At 31.4% G+C, this 8,790-nt stretch overlaps 1 protein-coding gene across 1 annotated transcript in view; it reads left to right on the top strand.

The window, feature by feature from the left end:
- Positions 1–2,295: 2,295 nt before the first annotated feature.
- Positions 2,296–8,790, top strand: part of LOC149577766 (uncharacterized) — a 35,903-nt gene continuing 29,408 nt past the window's right edge. Inside the window, exons 1-2 of the mRNA XM_089791791.1 lie at positions 2,296–2,635; positions 3,934–3,977. The gene's annotated coding sequence lies outside the window, so the exon portion shown is untranslated. The remainder of the gene's footprint in view (positions 2,636–3,933; positions 3,978–8,790) is intronic.

Below are 8,790 nucleotides of genomic sequence, written 5' to 3'. Positions count from 1 at the left end.
TAGTAATAAAATTTTAAGTTAAGAATTTACTATTACATTTTTTTATTGATAATATTAAATAAAATATATTTTATTTATAATTCTAAATATTCAAATAAAAAAAATCAATCTATAATTTTTTAGTTGAAATATTCAAATAACATTTGTAAATATATTTGAACTTGTCATTCAATTATTGAAAAAAGTAATTGAATATTTTTGTATCAAATAAAGTAATTATTTAATATTGAAAAAATAATTAATTTTTAGTTTTAATTTTAATTTAACCAACATTTATATACTATTTTGTAATAATTTAAAATTTATTTATACATCTATAAGTAAAAAAATTACTATTACATTTAATATTACATTTGCTATTACATTTAACATTATATTTTGCACCCAACAAATATAATATTAGATTTTCTATTACATTTATTAATTTTTAAAATCAATTAGATATGGTTTCTTAAAATTTTCATTCTAATTTTTCAAATGCAATATCACAATTTGATTTTCTCCTAATTTCAATAATATGTGTAATAATATAGAAATTTTCAACTAAATTATAGTTAAAAATATTAATATAGATATAACATTAAAATAAAATATTTTTTTCTAATTTAATAATGGTTTTCAATATTTAATAATTTTCTAAATATTATTTTAGTATTCAGTATTTTAAAATTATTTAAGATTAAACAAAAATATATTTTTCTTAAAATTTTCATTCTAATTTTTCAAATGCAATATCACAATTTGATTTTCTCCTAATGTCAATAATATGTATAATAATATTGAAAATTTCAACTAAATTATAGTTAAAAATATTAATATAGATATAACATTAAAATAAAATATTTTTTCTAATTTAATAATGATTTTCAATATTTAATAATTTTCTAAATATTATTTTAGTATTCAGTATTTTAAAATTATTTAAGATTAAACAAAAATATATTTTCAACATATCAATGTAATACTCTGATTTTTCACATTAAACTAAACCTTCAAATAAATAATAAAAAGGTTTTTGTTAATAAAAAATGGTGTACTTGCTTTAATGACCTATGAGCTTTAATTGGCTCAGAAATGTATTTCTCTTCCTGTCAATGAAGGACAATAGTAGCACGGGCAGCGCAACACAGGTAAAAGGGTAGCGGGCTAGGTGCAAATATGTTGCATCGTAACCGGTGCCACCTATGTATGGTGTACTTAGTGTTTTAGTGCTTAAAGGAAGGTCAAATCATTCCACCCAAATTTCAAATAAATAATATCTTACCCTCAAGTTTCCTCTATCTTAGAAAATTGACCCCCTAATGAAATAATACTAACTAAAATTGAATATTTAAATATTCAATAAAATTTCTTAAAAAATGTTAAAGATCTATTAAAAAAATTATATGAAAAATATATCTTATTATCTTTGTCTATCAATTAGAAATAAATAAATAAATAATAGTTAAACTTTTTTTCCCATAAAAATTACATTTACATTCTCTACAAAAAATGAAAAATAAATACCTTACCTTTCATTAAAAACAACTTGGACTTGTTGTGTTGCTTTCGTATTCTGACATAAAATTGCGGCAGGCTCCACGGTTGGCGGCACACATGCATGGGCAAAGCAGGAATCGGTACAGGAGAGACGAAAGGAAACAGACGGAGATAAACGGCGGGCGTACCCAGCTAGTCGAAATAACTGGCTGGGTAGCCGTTGCCCATACCATATGCTCTGTCATGCCATGGCCACAACTCGTTCGTGCAATCCGTATATCTGCCGACCGATGCCGACAGATTTTCCTATATGTTTCTAGGCAAGGTAGCTGATTCCTAAATATTATTATTTTTTAATTACTTTTTATTATTAGTTCCCCCCTATGGCAGGAATACTTATTAGTTCCTGCCATAAGTATTCCTGCCATAAGTATTCCTGCAATGGATAAAAGTTAATTTCTTTTAGCCAATAAGATTTAAGAATTAATCTATTGTTAAAGTTTGTTCGCTAGTTTATTATTTTTATACATTTTTCAAATTAAAAAATAACTAATTATTTGAACTTTTATTGGTAGCTAGCAAGGAAAAAAATCTATTTTCTAAATCAAAATTAGAGAGAAAATCTAAAAGTCTAACAACTACTTTACACTTTTGGCATTAAATGTTTCATTAATGAAGAACTTTATCTAGAGAATTCTTTGATTTTTTAAATAATTTTTCTTGTCCACCGCCATAAGCATTAAATTTCACATTAATGGAGAACTTTATTTGGAGAATTATCTAGTTTTGTTAATCATTTCCCTGCCCACCGCCTCTCTCTGCTTGTCTCGATTAATTTGTTGTCTAGCAGGCCATGATTCTTGTGAGTTCTCATTTTGTATGCAGAAAAATTTGCATTTTGAAGTTTCATGGAAATTTCATAAGCATGGTGCAAAAGGTTTGAAGGAAAAGAAGGTGCAACCAACTAGTATGTCATCCTAAAGCTAAAGTTGGAGAAACTTGCAAAATATTTGCAGAGCTTCACCAATCGTCATGAAAACAGAGTGGGAATACGGGTTGTTGCGAGGTTTTTAAGCCATGGATTTTTGCGGTGTACCTATCATTGGGATTCGCAGAGATATTTTGGCGCATTGTTGGACTATCCACCACATCTCCGGTACTTATGCTTTGGTCCATGTTATTTCTTTTTGCTCTATTACAAATGGGTGTTTTTTGTGTGGAAATCTAGCTTATAATTGTTTTGCAGAAAACGAGGCATTTTATCTTTTTTGTGCAAATTGAGGAACCAGTGTCGTGTATTTGATTTCTATGGAATTAAGTTTTAGTTTTAATGGACTGAAATATAGTTGTGGACTATTTTCTTTCATGTTAATGATGGTTCAGAGCTCAAGAAATGATGTCAGTGGCATATTAGCGTCATTCGTTGTTGTCTTATGGCTGTATTTTTATGTTTAGTTTTTTTTGGGTTCTTTTTGAATTGCTATGTGCATTTATTGTGGATTTTGAGGAATTTATGCTTTGTGCTGAAATTGCGGCTCTTAAGTTGCTGATTGAAATGTTGCGGAGTTAAATTTAGTGAAAGAAAAATGTATACACATCTTGAAGCATACTATTCTAAATAGTGCCACTTCAGAGTTTGTATCTATTTCTTTGATTGGTTTGTTGACAAACATGAGGACTTGTAGTTTTCTATTGAATTTGAGAGTTGAATGTTTGTGGGCTCCAAAGCAGTAAGATTTTATATAGCTTTATAAATCATTTTCAACATGAGCTGCAATTTGGTATCGATACCTGACAGAAGCCATATGTTGTATCCCTTTGTCTATTTGCTCTAGTTTGAAGCCATTTTAGGTTGGAAGTTTAAATGTTGTGGAGTCAAAATACAGTTGTAGAAAACAAATTACTGTATTTGGACCATTTTAGGGCTAAATTTATGCGATTATTGTTTTAGACAACTATATGTGGCTCTGCATTCTTAAGTTGGACACATCTTCTTGTTCCAATTCTGGATGGAAACCCTATCAAATGTTGGACTGGGCAGTTCATTGGCATGTCTCCTAACCTGCTAGTTCAAACTAGAGCTTTACACCATCCCAGCGTCTTCATCGCTTCACTCAACTTGCCTACTATTCTATGGGGGGCCTTCATGAAGCAAGAATAGTGCTTTGCCCACCCTTACCCTGTTGAGCTATTTGGTGAGTTATTTTCATTAGTGTTCCTCATTAGCTAGTTTGTTAGCTTTAACTCTTAGTTAAATGTTGGCTTGTCATGGTTGATTCCCTCATCATTTTTTTGTTAGTTACATTCATGCTTTTCAGTCATCTAGATTTGTTCTACAACCCTCTTTAAGTTTATTTGCTAATTTCTTAAACAATAGTGCACTTATAGTTGCAATTGTTATTGGTCTGCAAACATTAGATGAAGTTTCTACTGAAATTTAATATTCTATTGCAGATCCTTTTCATGAAGTTAAAAGGAAGCGAGACAAATGAAAAGAGGTAATCCTCTGCTTAATTTATTGTTAGATCATGAGCATTTTATTGTCTAATTTCAGACGTCCATTTGGTATCAATTCTCTGAACTGTTGTTATCATCATTTTCAATATTTCAAGCCTATGATGAATTTAGTGGTTTTGTTGCGGTGCATGCTGTAATATTACATCATGGTAATCACGACTTGGTGCATTTGCCTTAAATTTTCCTGAGGTTTTCAAATAGTTGTCTTAATTGTCTTTAGATATCTCTTTTGGATGATTTTTACAGGAGTAATAAATACATAACAAAGGCAAACTGGCATTTTTTTGAGCTTTATCTTTGATAGCCAGATTAACTAGATTAACATTTTCTTTAGCTATATCTTTGTTAGATTCATTTAAGTGAAAATAAACACATGGAAAAGTTCTCTAACCAAAAAGGAATTTCATTGAGATACTGACCTTATATTGAAATCTGTTCAAGTTTAGCCTCCCTTCTCCCAGCCACTGGCAATGAACAACTAAGCTTCCATTTTTGTAGCCTCTATCATGGGTGGTCATAGAATTGCCATAGTGCTAATGTATTTCAATTTGCTCTATAATTTTAAGCAATTTTGTTTATATTCCAAGGTGAACTTCAATATTCACACCATTATTCAAATATTGCCAATACATATGTTGAATTTTTAGTGAAAGTTGAGCCAACCAAAGGATGATTCATGATAGTTATTCAGGTATTATTGCTAGAGCTAATATTTAGAATTTAATTATCTGTTATATTTAGAAATATTTATCAAATGTACTCAATGTACTTTGCTCTCAAACCTCTTTTTTGTATGCAATGAAGCCCTACAAAGGAAATGCCCTATTGTTCTTCAGTCTATACCCATATGCTACAACCAATGATACCAGTTTGCATGGTAGTTGCCCTCTTATCGAGCGAGAAAAGTGGTGTGCTATTGTAAAGACTGACTCTTACAACATTAAGACAAATCATCCACAAAATGAGAAGTACAAAAAGTCAAGATACACATCAGCAATGGAGTTGAAAAGTCAAGACATTTCATTTAGATAACTGAAAAAGATCACATAGCTCGCTACAATCTCCGATTACAATGCTGATCGGATAAATATAATGCTCAAAAGATAAACCTTATAAGTCTTCATTACATCCATTCATTGAAATTTTGACATAAATGAATATGGTACAAAGGTACATTCTCAGATTTCATATACATTAAAAAGAAAGAAAGAGTGATTAGCCATAAGGGTTTGTAGCTTCCAAGAGTTCATTGTCCTACTAATGAGTGTTTAGTTCCTTAACCAACGAACTACATCCATTTGCTATCTGAACAGGGGTGTGGCCCAGGCGCTTTTACCATGCCAACCACATAGTAATTACTCCTCCGGGGTTCTTCTTGATATGAAAAGCACCCCAACCATAGCACGAGAAGGTTAGCTTCCCAGAACAAGACGGATCAGATGGATCTGGTGCAGCTGTGAAACATACTACAGACATCCATGTGCTAAGTAGCCTAATCACAGAAATATGACAGGGAAAAGAAATAACATTCTACACGTCAACACATATGCAGAAAGTAAAGAACATATCTACCCATTTGTACAAATCAGCATATCTACTCTGCTTCAAATAAAATATGCATATCTACCCATATGTAATGTTAGAGATAACAATATTTCAACTGAAATAATAAAAGATGGCTTGGCCATGTACTAAATTCACCAACATGATGCATGGAGGGTCAAACCGTAATGAATCCTACCATGCAACACTCAACAGGTTGAGAGAAGCAAAACAAAATGCATCCATCCCCACCCTCCCAATGCCATATACACCCGTCCCATGAGGAAAAAATAAAACCCACACACCCTCAAAGAGAACCAGTTTCAAAACCCAAACCACGAAGTTCTGTGACAACATAATCTTAAACTCATTGCTGGTCAATAGATTTTGCCTGGAATACGTATTAGGTGCTTCAACGATTAAGATTTAAGGCTGCATTTCTACATGAACAACCAACCTACAACCCAGAATTATTGTGATAACACTTCCAGCACATCACACAACATCTATCAAACATCTATCTTTAAAATCTATCCTCCACTATTGTATTAACTCGAGGTTTCTCAATTTATGTAGATATTCTTTACAAAGTTTATTAAAAAAAAAAAAAAAAACTAAATAAATGTAACAGGCTAAAGTAGGTATGGTCCATGGAATATGTCAGCACTAAATCTGAAAATGAGTGCTTGTTTGAATTGGAGAGAAGTTCTAAATTATGTTCCTAAAGTGTCATACAAAGTGGAGGTTATGTTTACCACCAAATCTCTTTTACCAAGTTACTACATGCTCACAAAAAAAAAACTGAACTAAGGTAATATATCTATGATTTATTTTAAATTTTAGAACAACAATTTAGGTTCTTTATAGTACTAACCAACATCCAAGTACCATGTTGCCAGAGAAAATCATAAAATACTATGAAAGGAAAAGATGTAGTTCAAGTGGCATACAATTAAATAATGAGACTAAGAAAGAATGAAGTTATAATAATTATTCAGAAGTATTAAACACTATAGAAATTACAACTTTAACGATTATCTAGAAGTAATTTGCTTAATAAAAGTTATGTCTATCTTTATGTTTGACAAGCAATCGTAGTAGGACAACAACCAAATGGAACAGGTTACAGAGGAAGATTTTGATAACGCCTCCTACACTCCACTATAACTACTATGAGGCTATGAAAGAAATTAAAATAATTAAATGACAAAATTCCACAATTTATAGAATGGCAAAAATCATCAACAAGATGAGTATTAAAACAAGGGTAGAGTTTTTTTTTAAAACGATGTGAGCCCGATGAACATCAACTTTCTCTATGTTTCACATAATTTAGAGATCTTCCTAATTCTATTAGGCACTCAATAATGTTCTTCTAGTGTTAAGAAATAGGGTGGATGCACACTAAAAACTATACATAGCTAGCAAAGAAATTATCATGAGACGTTGTATGACATACATCTCTAGCAAATTGTATGCTAAATGCACTAATATCAACATGTAAGCGGCTATAGTCAAGAAAATCTCACAAAACCCTATGTCTGCGGTTTAGTCATCAAAGCATTAGCAATATCATACAAGGAGATTATGACAAGGTGAAGGAAAAAGAACATTTGGGGTTGAGGCCTTCCAGCCATGCAAATAATACAGAGACCCAAATGCATTTATAAGACACCAAAGTTCAGGAGGATAACTAAACTGATAATACCATTGAGGGAAAGAAACAAAAAAACAGATATCTAGTGGAGAAGTAATCATACCAAACAAAAGAAAAATAACAATTGAAAAGAAAAAAGGAACTTGGAAAAGTTTTATGATGTAATAGTCTCACGTTGTTGCTATGTTTGATCCCTCTTCTCCCAGCCACCATTAATGTCAATGAACTACAAGCCACGACAATGGCTTCTACTAGTTTGCACCAAGCAATAACTCTTTCGTTATTTGGCAGCTGCTGATAAGATAAGGCCCAAGCACTGCCACAATTAGATCACAGCCTTCCAATAAACTTTTTCAGCAAGTTGCTGACATCAATAATCACAACCCCCAAAACCTCCTCTTCCTGTGTGTAAGAAAAAATGTGCCCTTCCTTCTTCCTGCTCCCTTCTTTATTCTCCTCCAACCTCTTTCCCATAATGGTTTAAATGTTGCCTAATAAACCACAAAGAGAGAGAGAACAAATACACCCCAAATACCAAAATTCACTTATACTTCAATAATGGAATCTCGTGATTCCTAAGTATGCTCTCCAGAATGACATAACATAGGCACTCTTTTTTATATTTGAAATAACTATTAAAGAATAAACATTAGGGTAAATTCATTTTTAGTATTTAGGTAAACACATGTAGATATAAGGCTAGGAAATTTCTTTTTAATCTTTAATAAGTAAGGAAGGAATATAAATTAAAATGATTAATAGAACAAATGCAACTATTCCTTATATCATTTCTAATTCTACATTTGTAAATTAGTTTAAAATACGGTTATCTTACCAATCAATACATTTATATTCATTTAACCATTTCTAAATAAATGCACATTCATTTTCATAGAGACTAAGAATAATAATCAAAATTAAGAATATATTTTAAAAACTAAGTGGTGTACGTTTAACTGCTTAAACCCATCCGTATGTCCCCTTCCAAGAAGCTAACTCTCTCTACCTGAGCCACACCCTCGCCTTCAACACCTACAAACACTCAAACACTCACAAACATAAAGGAGTCAATAGTATTCGTTAGTCAATAATGAAACATCATAACTATAATGCATACGCATACATCAAAATATGAATATAAATCACGTCTACAAAGTATCATCAACATTATCAGAAAATGACTTAACCATTCATTTAAAATAACTTAAAAATCATTTAATAACATTAATTTCCTGAATAGTTAACATATCAAATGACAAGATTAATCTAATCCATGAATTAATCTAGCAAGTTTAAAATAGTTGACTTAGTCAAAATAACAAGGTTGCCACCTAATCACCATGTAGGCGCAAACAAAGAAGTCGTATGACAAGTCATGACATCCCTCCCCTCTAAGAAAAGGCATCATCTTGATGTCAATCAAAATAACCACATAACAGTGTTCAAACTAAAATCTAGATAAACAGTAAACATGCTACTCAAAATAGATGAGGAAAAGACTGTTGTAAGTCATCTATGTCCTCCCAAGTGGCATTATCCTCACCAAATTGGTCCCATTGGACCTTGTACGAGAGAACATCTTGATCTTGTACCCA

Source organism: Cupressus sempervirens, chromosome 1 (genome assembly GCF_028749045.1).
Source record: "Cupressus sempervirens isolate cs-2001-9-10 chromosome 1, ASM2874904v1, whole genome shotgun sequence".
NCBI lineage: Eukaryota > Viridiplantae > Streptophyta > Pinopsida > Cupressales > Cupressaceae > Cupressus > Cupressus sempervirens.
This window is presented reverse-complemented; position numbering and strand designations above follow the sequence as displayed.